At 39.0% G+C, this 15,087-nt stretch overlaps 1 long non-coding RNA gene across 1 annotated transcript; it reads left to right on the top strand.

Annotated features, from left to right (window-relative positions):
* The first annotated feature begins 336 nt into the window (after nt 1-336).
* Nucleotides 337-12,748, top strand: LOC147145867 (uncharacterized). The gene is made up of 3 exons (XR_015087126.1): nt 337-370; nt 5,157-5,239; nt 12,701-12,748. It is a non-coding gene; the product is annotated as an uncharacterized LOC147145867 (long non-coding RNA).
* Nucleotides 12,749-15,087: the final 2,339 nt, after the last annotated feature.

Below are 15,087 nucleotides of genomic sequence, written 5' to 3'. Positions count from 1 at the left end.
AGGATACGTCAATTTGCACATATTTCAGGAAGATGCTTGATGTGCACTCAAATCTTTGCATAAAAAGCTAATGATTTCACTCACACATTTGCTTGTCTTTCTCCCAAGTTATATTATTACATGGAAAAGAAACAAGACCCTGTAATGTAAAAATACTTTGTAGCATTTTCTCAGCGAACATATTGGTCGGCTTTGAATTGATAATGATGTTAAATGCACACAGATGCCATGAATAATTTCACAAAGGTTTGAAGTAGTCATTCAATATATTCGCTTCGGAAGCCTTTCCATCAGCAAAAGCAGATAATACCAGTATGTCTGAGGTTGTTTCAGATAGGTAGATCAGATAGAGGTCAATGGAGCAATTAAGGTAATGTAACGCATACATGTGGGCAAGGATGTCCACAGTCGCCGGTGCGCTTTCAGCTATTTACTGTTTTTCATGGGGTAGTCAAACACACGTCGAAAATGAGAGCACTTGCAAGGAGCCGCGGACTTCAGCTCATGACTTCATTCACTAGGCCAAGCCCCTTTAAGAGGCACAGCCATCACATAAGTAGTTAGCACATACAGTGATTGTATAAGATACTGTGATTTCTTTACATTCTCTTTTGTGTTTTATACAACACACTGGTGTTTTATTTACTGAAAATTGATAAAAATATGCTTTTTAGAGGTGGTGGAAAGATTATATGCTGTCACTGGTGAGGCTAGACGTATGACCCAGAAGTGGACACCGATACAAGTAACAACCTTGATGAAAGAAAGATCAAATTAGCAAACAAACTGAGGACTGGGCGTGGCTGAGCTCTCTAAAATTTGAGGCTGTATACAAAGAACAAAAAAATAATAATGATAAAAAGCCAGTCCAATCTTCAGTCAGTCCAAGTACTGAGAAAGCCCAGGAAAAGAACTTGAAAAAATGGCAAAGGAATGAACATAAAATCACTAGTTTAAACTACACTAGGAGCAAGACCAAAGTGCAATTGGGCCAGATAATAAAACTTGGACTAAGCAACAAGGAAATCACTCGGAACGAACGTAAGCACAGTGGAGAACCATACCCGTACTGAATTGTAAAAAGACATTCCGGCAAGTCAGACTGGTGTATACATGCCGAGGGTGACGACTATTGGGAGACAGTTGCGTAATGAGTTCAACACACCTGGCCACACCCAGCCCTGAAAACAAAAACAAATACATAGACCAAAGTCACTTCTTCCCATGTGCACTCAATCTGAACTGTCACCACGACTCAGATGGAGTCCACTCTAAGAAGTCACCAACGTGCTGGTTACAGATTGCTGAAACTTGGCATTCTAGTGACAAGCATTTAAGTGGACTCTCTTCATCCAGGCACAGATGGTGCTGTTTTGCTTTGAAAGAGTAGAGACTAGGACATGACCGCCCATCTCATCAGCAACCATGTGTTTGTTAGCTGCCATGAGGAAAGAGAGAAAGAAGGAGGCGGTCAACATTGACAGATGCTTACAATTAGGCCTATTGGGAAGTGCCTTCTTGTCAGGGCTGTCACAGTCTTTTTGAATGGTTTGGCGTCTAGGTGTTGGAAATGATGCCGCCACGGCCTTATGCTGATCACCTTGGCAAAACAAGAACAGATAATGAGCTCCACTGCATCTCAAAGTTACATGCTCGGCAATCTAAATAAAGAACGACTGTCAGGATGTGAGCGTTTTCTCAGTCAAGCACTTTTATAGTGCTGAGATTGAGCAAGTGATGGATTGTGACATTCACCAGCCAGTTTGTTCTCATTGCTGCCAAAGTGGTTTCAAGGTCGAAAAAGTCGTGACCCTGTCCAGGCTGAATGTGTGCCAAGGTCAAGTACCGTACGTTGGCATTCATAACTGTCAGCGTGATGCAGACTGCATGGCAATAGTGGAATATTGTTCTATATATTAATAATATTTAGCAGAGAAGGGTATTTTACTACAAATTGAGCGTCCGTTATTTATCATCTGTCTGCAGCGTGGGTACCCTTCCATCGTCAATCATTCGCCTTTTTTCTGGGGAGAAAAAATAGTACCTGTCTATAGTCCGGTCCGCCTCTATTTTCAAACGGGCGCCCGTCGGTGAGTCCGACTAATAGGTCAGAAAGGGAAAGACAAAGAGCAGCAGGTTAGTAACATTCAACATAAATGGAGAGGAGTGAAGAGAGGACAAAGGCAAGCTCGGTGCATCAAGGGAGATCCCTCAGCAATCTCAACCGATGGCAGCATAACAAAGAGATGAGCCAGCACAAGGCTGAGTCATCCTTGATTATAAGCTTAATCGTCAAGGAAAAATGAATAGAGAACAGATGGCAGGATTTTTAAAAAAAAAAAACTACAATGAAAATACAATGAAAACTCTCTACCTACAAAATTAATTGGTTCTGGAAGAAATTGCTTAAGTAGACATTTTTTTAGGTAGAGACGCGTTTTCCACGTAAATGCCCTAATCTGTCCTCATCGCTTTTTGCCCTCTTTGGTTCATGTTCTCTCTCAGAAGTGGTTTTTGCCTGGCGTTTTGTAAACAACTGATTTAATAACGTGGCGACTGTCGATACATTACGGTCATATTCTTTGGCGAGATCAACCAAACGCATCACTTTTTCATACTTTTATATTATCTCTCGGAACACCTCATGGCCTGAGGGGCAAATGACGAGGACGCTGCATAGTCATATCTATCACATATATATCTATCTACCTGTCTATCTACACACATAGATGCATATGGTAGAGGTCCCTCTTAGCCAATAAGATGCCAGGAAGATGTCAGGTAATTGCCAATGGCAGAGCAGCTATGACTATGTTGCGTTCAGGAAACTTTGGAGCTACGAATAGCAGCCCATACTGTATTTTTACCTTTCGTATCCTGAAATTTCTTTCGTAACAAGAGGCAATATTTTCCTGTCTAAGCATTTCGTAACTTTCGTATGAAGAGACGTTCGTAAGTAGAGGTACGATAAAATAAAATTAAAATGAAATAGAAAAACGAATAAATATGTGGGTAGATAAATTTGACAATAGAAAAGAAATCAATGAAAAACTGACCTAAACATCTGAGTGTTGAGCCTCCCTTTAAAAGCATCAATAGTTTCTGTGGCCCTGATGGCCTCTGGCAGACTGTTCCAGAAGCAGCTTCTTGGTAGGTTTTCATTCTAGCATTAGGAACAGGAGGACCTCAAGGCCCGCGAGGGTTGATATGATAAAAGCATATTAGTTAGGTATGATGGCCCAGGTTGTAAAAGAACTTTAAAATGGACCCTGAAACACACAAGCCATTCAACCCTAAAGGCACAATGATGTACTGTCTGTGGGAGTCTGTTTTCTGGGTAATACTAGATAAACGTCCGACTCGCGGGCTTGTAATCACTGGTCGTCAAGGTCGAAGCCCCAACTTCATTGCTCCATGAAACATTTGATTGGTGTTGATAAATGAAGCAATAATGCTTCACTGAATGTTGATGCCTCCAAGCGACTTGAATCAAACCATTTGATAGGCTTGTTGTTTCCTGACATTGCATTAGAAGAGCCTTTGCGTGTTGTTAAGGGTGCAGAGTTAAAATCCTTTAAGCTTATGTAATGAACTTTTCACGCTTCCACACTCAAAACATGAAGGTTACGCATCGAACCAGAAGTACTCTTTGGGCCCTTTTTTTTCCCTCAACACAAGTGTGTGTGCAATGCATTCAAACTCCCTTTGCTGGATTTGATATTTTAAAGACACACAAAATGAGTCGGTGTGTTGCTGTCTGTGATGAAAAAAGATTGCTACCAGGGTTCGTATGAAAGCATGTTTTCAAATCGGCCAAATGGAAATCATGCTGCTCTGAGGGCTTATTTGTTGGCAATAATACATCAACAAGACAGCAATACGGGTTCAGCTGTAATGTGACTGTCTAAAAGCAATACCGCACACCAAATAATCCCTCCACACACCACTGTCTGTTTCCAGGTGAAAGTAACCAAGCATTGAGTTGCCGGGCACATGTAAGAGAGAAACCACTGAGGGCGTTTTTTTTTTTTTTTTTTTTTTTTTTTTGAGAAAGGCCAGGGTCAAACATGGGAGACAGTCAGCATTGTGGGAGAATAACAGTAAATATAATTATGTGTCATTTTCTTCCTCTGAAAGCAGCCTTGTTCATGTAAATACTATAAAGGTGTGAGGTGCACAGTCATTCTACCGAACAGCACCTCTGGAAATATGACAGCAAATGTCACATGTACTGATGGATGATTGTGGCTCAATAATTTTCACCTTTGACCCACTGCTGTAGCACGCCGTGTTGGTTGGTGCATTATCTTGTCTTCTATTCCACCAAAATTGTGCTCAAACTTTATATTCTATGACAGTGACTAAATTGTGATGCAAATGCACTCTATGATTGCTCTGTTTTCTACGTTATCTTGCCAATTGTGGAAAGAGAAAATTGCACATTTAACATTATTGCTGGCCATTTTCCCGAGCAGATTGTGAATTTTCTGATTGATGCCCTCACCGGGAAAGGCAGCTCGCTTTGGAGATGATGGTTTTTAGAACACTACTTTGATTCATAGCTCGTATTTTCTAAACAGTAAAACTCTTCCTGAGGATGGATTCAAGGCCGCTACCACATTTACTTGTGATATGATGAAACGGAGACAAAACCTTTGAGGAGTGCATCACCTCATGAACATTTAGTATACCAATTACAGTAGTCGTTTATTTCCTACTCCAGAACATTTTAATGTCCTTTGACTGCTTTGATAAAGTAGATATTCTCACTGCGAAATTGATCATTTCTAGCCTGACAGTCAGTTTTGCAAAATCTCCATGATTTTTAATAGGAAAGCATGGTGAACTAGTGGTTAGCACGTCTGCCTCACAGTTGAGAGGTTCTGGGTTTAAATCTTAGCCCTGGCCATCTGGCCTTGTGTAGATTTGTAAATCAGATTAAAAAAAAAAAAAAAAAAAAGAAAAGTTTAAATGTGAATGTGTAATTTATAGAAAATAGTTCATGTTAATAAAACAAGAATTCATAATCTTGCCATTTAGAATTAATTACATTTTATTTAATGATTCAATATGTATATTTAATGAAAGAAATGTTGAATATGTTTGTAAAATGTTTCAATTTTTTTTATCGTTATTTAATATTTAACCTGTCCTAGGTGTGCGGTACCCTGCATCTTGCCACAAGTCAGCTGTGATACGCTCCAATGCATCCGTGACCACAGTGAGGATAAACAGTATGGTAAATGAATGGATGGATTGATTTAATGAGATAAATGATAAATATATCACTTAACCAATTTTAGTGCGAAAAAAATAGCTACATTGATGCAAAAAAATAAACAAATAAAAATAGCCTAATTAAAATTAAAAATATATATATTTTAACAAGAGATGGTTTTATGCAGCTTGAAACGTATTTTTGATGCTGATACTTTTTTCGAGCACATGATGTTTTTGACATACGTAATTTATTTTTTGTTTTTAAGTTTGACCTATGCACAATGCACAATGCGGATTTTACCATGTGTTGTAATTTATGACTATGACGTTTCAGAAAAAAATTCCGCCTGTTGCTGAATCTAAACCTTAATTCAGAAATATTACTAAATATATTGCTATAGTACATATTACTATTATTATTATTATTGTTGTTGTTGTTATGAAAATCTGATGTGCTATAGAAAAAACAAAGGTAGATTTGAAAACAGCGCAAAAATTAATCTAGAAAAGTTAACTTGCATCTCTGATAAGAAAAAAATTAAAAATGTTTTGACCAGTGTAATCAAACAATAATTTGTGATATATTTGTGTGTGTGTGGGGGGGGGGGGGGGGGGGTCTGTGTGTGTGGAACCCCACCTTCTCCTCCTCCTCCTGCCTGCCTACATGAACATTAACTTTCATCCTCATAATCTATCCATTTTCTTCCTACCTCATTCCTCCACCCTCTTTCCTTTCATCTATTCATCCTTTCTCTCCATCCATTTCCCAACCGCCCCACTTTACTCTACATTCCATTTGTCCAGCTTTTTGCAGGAGGTTACAAAACAGACTTTCCCTCTTTCATGTCCTTGGCTGCTTTGTCAAGGACTTCCTTGGGGATTGAAAACCTGTTCATTTAACACTTATACACACGGGGCATAATGACCTGGTCAATTCCAATTTTTGTTGCCCATAAGTGACATATATCACATTTTTTTCATGTCAATGTTAATAGTACAATTCTGTTTTTGTATTTGTTTGTTTGTTTTTCCCTCTGAATTATGACCAAGGCCTCTTTCGTTAGTGGTTCTAAATCAGATATGCATCTATTGCAAGTCAGATTTGTTTTTGTAACGTGAATGACGACATAAAAATACGATTAGATTTCAATCTAATTCATGTAATTTAATTTGATTTTAATTTTGATTTGATTTGGATTAGAACGCTAAATTAAAACAAGTTGAAATGGGAATCTTACCCTGCTGTGTTAATGTAGCCTAGTCTGTATACCCGTCATATGACAAGTTCATAATCTATTACACCCTTGCTGGACAGGTGACAATGCACAATGATGCAAACTCTGTTGGAGCTTACATCTATCATATTGCTATATAGCCAAAATACACTAATAAGATAGATGGGGTATGTTGAGATGGTGGCTCAACTCATCCCATGGCTCCCATATTGAATTTCTATACAGCTAATATTGTGCACTTTTATGCTAGCTAGGTGAGTTGAGTTCAGTTGATCGGATATAGTACCCAATGTTGCAGCTCATAGACAGCCTAACTGATGTGTTTGAAAAAAAAAAAACTGAATACTACAATGTATCATCAGTGTACTTTGGTCTTTACACAATCATCATGAACCTTGTGATAAATGTACGGTAAATTTACTTTCAGCATTGAAAAACGTTTTGACATAAATGTCTAATTAGCCACTTCTGCCATGTGGCTCTTACCTTCACAGATGCATGTAATGGAGTCTTCCTCCTAAAAGGTAGTCACATGCTGAATTTTTAAACGGTTTCTAAGCAACAAGGGGTGGCTAAACCCGTCCGTCTGCTAAACTTCAGTCTACCTACTTTGCCCACCTATGCTCAAAATTGCCCAAAGATGTAAATGTGAGTGAGAATGGTTGATTGTTTATGTGCCCTGCAATTGGCTGGTGACCAGTCCAGTGTGTAAGGCTGCCCAAAGTCAACTGGGATAGGCTGCAGCCCACCTGCATCTCGTATGGGAAAGCCCGAGAGAAAATGCATGCATGGGTGGATAAAATCAAATAATATACACCAACCCTATCCAGTTTGGAAATGCTGTATGGTAAAAATAGCATTTTCATGACATATTGCATCTTCAGAACACAACATACAGTATGTGATTGTGGAGTGTTTTTGAACAGGATGTCCAGTTATGAAAACCAGATAGTTTTCCTAGTGAATTCTCATGAGAGTCAACTGAGCCGGAATGTATACAAAAAAAAAATGTATGGCAGTAGCCTCATTTGGACTCAAAATACTATTCCAGTGTTTATCTCTGGAGTCCATGTGAACATCTCAGTTGTTGGTTCGAATAGCTTGAATTATTTACTATCATGCAAGCTAATAAAATATGAAGTAGCAAAAACTTGCGGTCATTATGTTTTTCTTTATAATGATACACGGAGGAATAGTGGGTCAACTACAGTAAAAGGCAGGATATTCATTTCATAACATTTGTTTTGAACTGCCCAGAGAGGAAATTGATTTCTTTCCCTTCCATCGTCACCTTCCCACCTTCTCTGTTCCCGTCTCTCGTGTCAGCAAGCTAATCGTACCCGTAAAGTTGACTCAAGAGGAGAAGTTCAAATAGAATTAGCCCCGTTCTGCCTCATTAGGCGTTATCCCAATAATCCAGCCTTCCTTGCTATGCTGTGCAGTGACGCTTCCCGCTTGTACACATATAGGTAACCATGGAGAAGTCTACTTGTCCTTCAGTGTGCCTCAGGGCAGACAGCTGCTAGATTTTATTTCTGTAAACAGACCATTGCAGATCATTAAAATATACTATAAAATATCGAGTCATGGTTTGTATGAAATAGATGCTTTTCAAAGTTTCATTTGAAAATTATAAAGAGACTAAAACAGGTGCAATTATGAATTGTCAACAATATCATGAACTCAAATTTTTTTGGTTCCTTAGATAGTGACAAGGTATTGGTGTAAATGAAATACATGCTCATTGCTCACAGTTTATCATCATCATCTCACTTCCTGGACAGATGAGGTCAATGTGATGTGTTAGAGGTGGACATCTTGACAATTCCATTCAATAGTTGTGGCTGCTTGCTTGACTCGATGTGCTTCTGTAAGAGTTGTCTCCTCCTGACACTGACTAGGAGCATGCTGCACTGTGTGCTTTTGGTAGTGAGTCACTTGTTGTATACTGACCCCTTGTTTATCGCGGGCAATATGTACCTGACCCAATTACAAGTGAAAATCCATATATATATATATATATATATATATATATATATATATACATACATACATACATACATACATACATACATACATACATACATACATACATACATACATACATACATAATGGCTTGCTAAAAGCTAACGTGAGAAGCTAATTTAGCAGTCTACATCTTCATTCAGGTTTCCTTCTTGTCCAACATCACAAAGCACATCATGACAGTTTGCACCGAGATTTCGATAAAAATTATGCATCTTATGAGGTATGAGGTCAATATTCAAGGTAACACCGATTTAAACAATGTAACTCCTACTTCATGAATAAGAAGACAAGATGAACATTGGTACATTAATGTAACTCCATCCATCACAAAAATAGTATTCATCAGTTTTGATTAACACAAACTTTATCTTTTTTGATCAAAGATGGATTAACAGTAGGGGTGGGAACGATAATCGTTTTTTCGTTGCATCGTTCGGCTTATTAAAAAGATTCTGAATCGATCCATAGGTATTAATAATCGATATTAAGGGTAACCTAAAGTAATTAAAAGCATGTACAAGCGATTACGCGCGTTTGTACGCCAGACTTCTGAAGTGACAAGATGGTGGAACAAGCAAAACCTCATACGAGCTGAGCGAAGTCGAAGTGTGAAATATAAATCTTTGCTCTTCCTTGAGTTTTTTTGTTTTAAAAAGGTGCCAGTGTTTTACATGGACTATAAAATGTAAGCCAACGTAGTGATGCATCGGAATCGCAATCGAATCGAATCATAGGCCTATGAATCTGAATTAATTTGAATCGTGGGCCTCTAAATCAGAATCGGATCAAATCTTGAGGGACCCATCGATTCCCACCCCTAATTAACAGCATTGTTTATATTGTAGTTGTAGTGTAGAACAGCGCTGCTTCTAAATGAGCATCATTACCAAAATTTGTGTGACTTTATTTAGTTACATTTCAGCCTCACAGTTTTTTTGTGCTTTAAATCTCCATTGGAACGTCTCTCTGGCGGAGCCAGAATGTAGCTAATGGGAAAATCAGGGTGGGCCTGAATATTTCTCTCACTGAGCAGAATCCTAATATCCCAACACATCTCATATTCAAATAAAATGACAAACTGAATAATATGAAGTTCAGACCTTTCTTAGACAACCGCAATTATGCCATTCTTAATATTCAATCAAATAAAAAAAACACAACGAAACACAAATTCAAAAATAATTTAAAAATAATTTATTAAAAAATGTTCAAGTACATATATTTTCATCAATCTCACTGGGTGGGCGGTCTTCAATCAGGCTCCGCCCCTGCCCACAACCCTGGAAAACGGTTGGATAGATTGTTCTAGTACAGCCAATAGAGTTGTCATTGTGTGTAGATGCTCAAACTTGTTCTCTGTTTGCTCTGTACCGTGTGATCCTAACGAAGCAAGAGTAAGACCCTCTGTATCATGAGCACAGTGCAAGTGTGGTTCAGTGACACAGTGTCCTCCATCTTGCCAAACATTGATAACTTCTTTCTTAACACAGTGGACACTTTCACGGCCACACTGTGACGGGCAAGCAGTGTGTCCTTCTTTCCGCCGTTTATCTTATTGTGTTTACTTTGCTTCACATCACTCAGCTGTTGGGAGGCTTTAACACAGTTCCCATGGAGGCTGGCCAGCAAGGGTGCTGGATGGTTAATGTGCTATTAGTCTTGAGGATTTGACTTCCATTTCTCTTCTAGCACATTCCAGTGTGTGCGTGTCTTTTTCACTTTGTAATTGGGCTTTTTCTTCCACCCTGCAGCTTCTCTGACATACAAGTAGACAATTTTCTCAACACGTTCCTTTTTTCTCTCAGGTTCAAGCTATTCATTTTCCCTGTGGTACTTTCAGTCTCTTGACACTTCCACCAGACGACAGAAATTACAGCTGGTGGCACGGTGAGGATGTGTCACACTTTCTGTCTGTCTTCCTCCTTCTTCACAACCTTACTGATAAAAATTTATTTTTTTTGGGGGGGGGGGGGAACTTTGAGGAGAGGGAGAGCATTGAGGGTTTATAAAAGAATTACTTCAAAAAAAAAAAAAAAGCAAAGGTGGCAATACAACTCTGAGAATGCCCAATCTCATTTGCTCTAAGTCGCTAAAACAGATTAGGCCAGGTTACAATGTGGATGGGAGACCATTAGTGAGTGCCAGGTGCAGGATGCTATCTAACCACTGGAGGAGGGGGAATTGAGGGCTCATGCTACATACGCAGGTTATCACTGTCATATGCCAAAACATGTCACACACACACACAAAACAATGTAACGTGTTACATCATGAAAATCAAACCATGACATAACTTGAGAAAAGATTTGACAATTGGGGTGAAATTTCTCTAGTGTCCTACAAGGGTAACCATGTTACCACTTTGACTTCGATAATATTGCCTAAATGTTTGGTGACCATAGATTGAAGTGCTTGGGAGAGGAGCACTAAATGTATGAGTCATAAGGCTGTGGTTTAAATGTGGTGATAATTTTTAAGGCTACAATTTTCGTTACGCAGATGAAGGCACGTTCTGTTTTGATGAGCCATATGAAAGCAGTGTGCACATGAGAATATGAAGCACCAAGAGCCACTGAATTAACCGGAAAGCACACAATCCATCTGCTCGCACAAACGCTGGAAGCGTATCCTTAAACTTCCAAACAGATGGTGTAAAAAAACAGCAGCTATGTCAGTCTCTACTGTTTTTCTTTTCATTTTAATTTGTTTTATATCAATTTAATTTGGAGTTACACGATTTCATTCGGAAGGGTGAAGTGGTTGAGCAGCTGCTTCATAAACATGATAAGTACATTTATATTTTTGATTCGTGAATTACAAGAAGAGCTGTCTGCCAGATGTGAACAGTGAGTGTCTGCATGGATGGCGCGTCAAATAAAATGGGCCTTCCAGATTCCTTCTGCAACAGAATAAGCTTCCGGTTACGTTATTTATAAACGCAAACACGAATTTAATGTTATTAAATGTTTATTAAGCAGAGGTGGGCATTTTACTCAATTTTGCTGGTCAGCTCTCAGGGTACCCGTCCGTCATTTGTCAATGCATCATTTTTCGTGATGAACTGAATTGTAGTCGTCAGTCCGTCAATCCGTCAGTCAGTCCGTCATTTAAATCCGTCGGTAAATCCGCCATCGACTGTCACTGACGGAATGCGGTTAGTGACGATTACATTGACGGGTGAAAACCAACTTCTGTCATTCATACGTGCGTCTATTTTTAAAGGTGTCCCGCCATTCGTCAATCGTCAGCAAAAGCGGGTGTCCATCAGTGATGGACTGATGGACCGGTCCATTAGTCTGACGGAATGCCCACCTCTGAAGTTAAATCCATTCATTTATGATGGACGGCTGGGAAAATAGCCTGATTAAAAACATAATTGTTTTAATCTCCTCTTCATGAACAGTGTGTTGCTGAAATACTTCTCCAGAGGGAAACGCTGTGTTTAATTGCATCTATTTTTCTTATTATTTGAAGGGAAAACCGTACACTCTGCTACTCATTTCAAATAATCCCGTGAAAGAGTAATAAATAACAAAGTTCAAAGAATAGTAAGCTGAATATCAATCTTCTCTTCAAATGTGACTGTTATACCCTCGTAGAATGTATAAAATATAACTCTTCATGTGACTTCAAAGCAATCAAGAGGTGTTTATTGACATGAGGCTGAGGAAAGTTGGCATTCAAGCTCCCTCACAAGGGCATCATTGTTATGGAAACCGTCTCACATAAATGTAGCATAAAGGTATGGAAATGCTCCTCCCGCCAGTCGAAGCCTCTTTGTGCAAACACTCCGAATCTAACTTTGATTCATCTGAATAGTCCTCCAAAATCAATTTTCAAACTGTGAGAGCAACTCAGACGGATTGACTGTTTTCATGCCACGACTGCATTAAATCAGTGAGAAGCACGGGCAACAAAGAAATAGATCCAAAGTATATTTGTTGATAACATCAAGAAATATCAAATTAATTAAAAAAAAAAAAAAAATGATGAGCTTCTCCTGGCCCAAAGAGGTGTTGAGAAAGAGGTTATAACGGTTGTTTTTTTGACACACCCCAACCTTGCCTTTCAAAGGTTAACAACACCACAGACCAGTTGGACATGATCTCATGCAGGCCTCATCTGATGTGCTGCATGGACATATTAAAAGTCATGAAGGCTTAGTCATCTGCCACATTTGTGCTCATTAACCCTTGGCCTCTGTCCTTTTCCACAGGTCCAGTCTTGAACTTGCATAAGGATCAGATGTTAAAGGACGTTAAAGGCCTGGCAAGAGATCAGAGCTTGGAAGACTCCAGTCAGACCCTCAGGTGCGTCTGAATTACACCAATCACACCCTACAAGCTGAGCATCAGCCAAGTCAATTCTTTTGTCTGGACTCAGCTTCGTGGTAGCCACAAGACGAGACTGATGATGGGATCACCTGATTGTTTAACATAAAGTCAACATCAGAAATGGCCATGATTTTGGTTCAAAACAGTATAATGAATTAACAGAGAACAATAACGAATCACATCAAGCATTCTGTGTTTTTACTAACATTGTTATAAGACATTTTTAGAAATGTTCTCTTCACCAGTCAACAGACAGCACTGTGTGGAGCTCCATCTTTGTGGCACCCGACAGCTGCCAATGGCTTGCTGCCAAAAACAGTACACTCCTGATTTTTTTCTTTTTGTGGTTTTTAAATGTATCATATTAGTAGAAGTACTGTAGTAGTATTCCGATAACCTTAGCCCTTAATGGAAATCAAAAAACTTGGCATGCTATAACCGACGGCGCTACCGGACTGTTTGACAGTAAATTGCCATTGTCTGTCTTTTGAGTTTGGTTTTTGACTTTAGTTTCATGTTTTTCCTTGTGTTCCTTTGTCTGTCTCTCATTAAGTTATTGAGTCCACTCGTGCTTGTCCTTGTGTTAGCCAACCAGCTCCCTCCTACCCTCTGTGTCTTGTCCAGGTGTTCCTCGTTGTATCGTCAACTTGTCTGTGTTTAGTTCCCCGCTTTCTTTCAGTCCTTGTCAGTTTGTGTCATTTGTCAATGTCTGCTGTTTGTTATTAAGTCAAGTCCTTGTGTTTGTTTAGTTTCCTTTTGACCCTTCTTGTTTTGGAATTATTCCAGTGCCTTGTTGGCCTTTTTGTTTTCTTTTAATCAAATACTTTGGACTGCACTTGATTTGTTGCCTCCTGCTTTCGGGTCCTCCCCCACGCATAACATGACAGTAAATGATCATATTATGGTTCAGTGTGGCTTAAGATGTGGCAGCACGATGGCCGACTGTTTAGCACGTCCGCCTCGCAGTTCTGTGGTTTGGGACTGACATTTTAGTTCCATAGCCCAAAAATAGTCATGTTAGGTGAATTGAAGAATTTCAGAAGTCAAACTCATTTGCATCACAGGCTTCATTGTCGTTACTGTTTCTCCCAGGAAGCTGTTGTGATGATGAAAATATACTGTATGATTTATTCCATATTACATATCGTCGCTGTCCTGTGAAAAACGCATCTCCAATTTTGGAAACCTTTTTAATTTTCACTTTAATGTGATGTCTGTAACGTGGAAACATGATTAATGTAAAAATAAGAAAATTAAAAAATAAATGGAGAGTGTCTTTCACATGACAGCGACGATATACAATTCTACATATAATTTCCATTGCTTGGATTATTATTCACAATTATTTGATAATTGTTCAAAATAGCAAGAATAGAAAAGTTTGTTAAAGGTAAAGATTTGCAATTTTGGTACAGATTTTCTACCCATATGGAAAAAAACAAATACATTTGTCAAAAAAATTAAGTAGACACTTTATTGACTTTAGTCAAGCACATAAAATGATGTGGTGAGCCGGACGGATCTGGCCCCCGGGCCTTGAATTTCACACCTGTGCGCTAAATTGTCCAAAGGTGTGAATGGGAGAGTAAATGATTGTCTGTCTCTATATGTGCTCTACACTTGGTGGTCAAGAAGGCTTGTGGACCAGCCAGAACCCCTCTCAGGCTGCAAGGGCGTCAGTGTGAAACTTCCCATACAGTTTGGACAATCTTCAGCGCTAAAATTGCTGCTCACAGTTGATAGAAACAACATTGCCGCAAGCTAAAATCACGCAAGACATGAGTGATTATGTAACCCTGTTGACTTTTGTTAAAGTAAGGCAGATTTGTTTTTTTTAACAGGCATTTTTTCAAATGGTGAGTTTAACCTTACATGAATGAATTCTTCAACTATAACAATGGTGTTGTGTGGCCTGAGCAGTCACTGCATGTTAGCGCAGCTCTCCTTTAACTACTCGGTCAAAAGTAACCCAAACTGGTTCAAATAGCTAACGCAGAGCTGGGTCCAAAACAGCAACAAGAAAACATTGTGCACCCTCCCAACTCTCTGACAAATAGTATCAATTGTCTACAAAATACATGTATTTATAAGTACACCTCAGCATAACATTGTATCCTTACTATCAATAAAGTAAACAAAAGAAAACAAGAAAGAAATATGGATCAATTTACAACAATCAATAACTTTATTAACGTTGTTTTCTTAGTCCACGTGTCCCCCGTGCTGCCCCTGGGGTGCCCCGTCCAACTACTGTATTTCAGAAGGACTG

This window comes from Filicampus tigris, chromosome 6 (genome assembly GCF_054856515.1).
Source record: "Filicampus tigris isolate MCC_2025a chromosome 6, RoL_Ftig_1.0, whole genome shotgun sequence".
Lineage (NCBI taxonomy): Eukaryota > Metazoa > Chordata > Actinopteri > Syngnathiformes > Syngnathidae > Filicampus > Filicampus tigris.
This window is presented reverse-complemented; position numbering and strand designations above follow the sequence as displayed.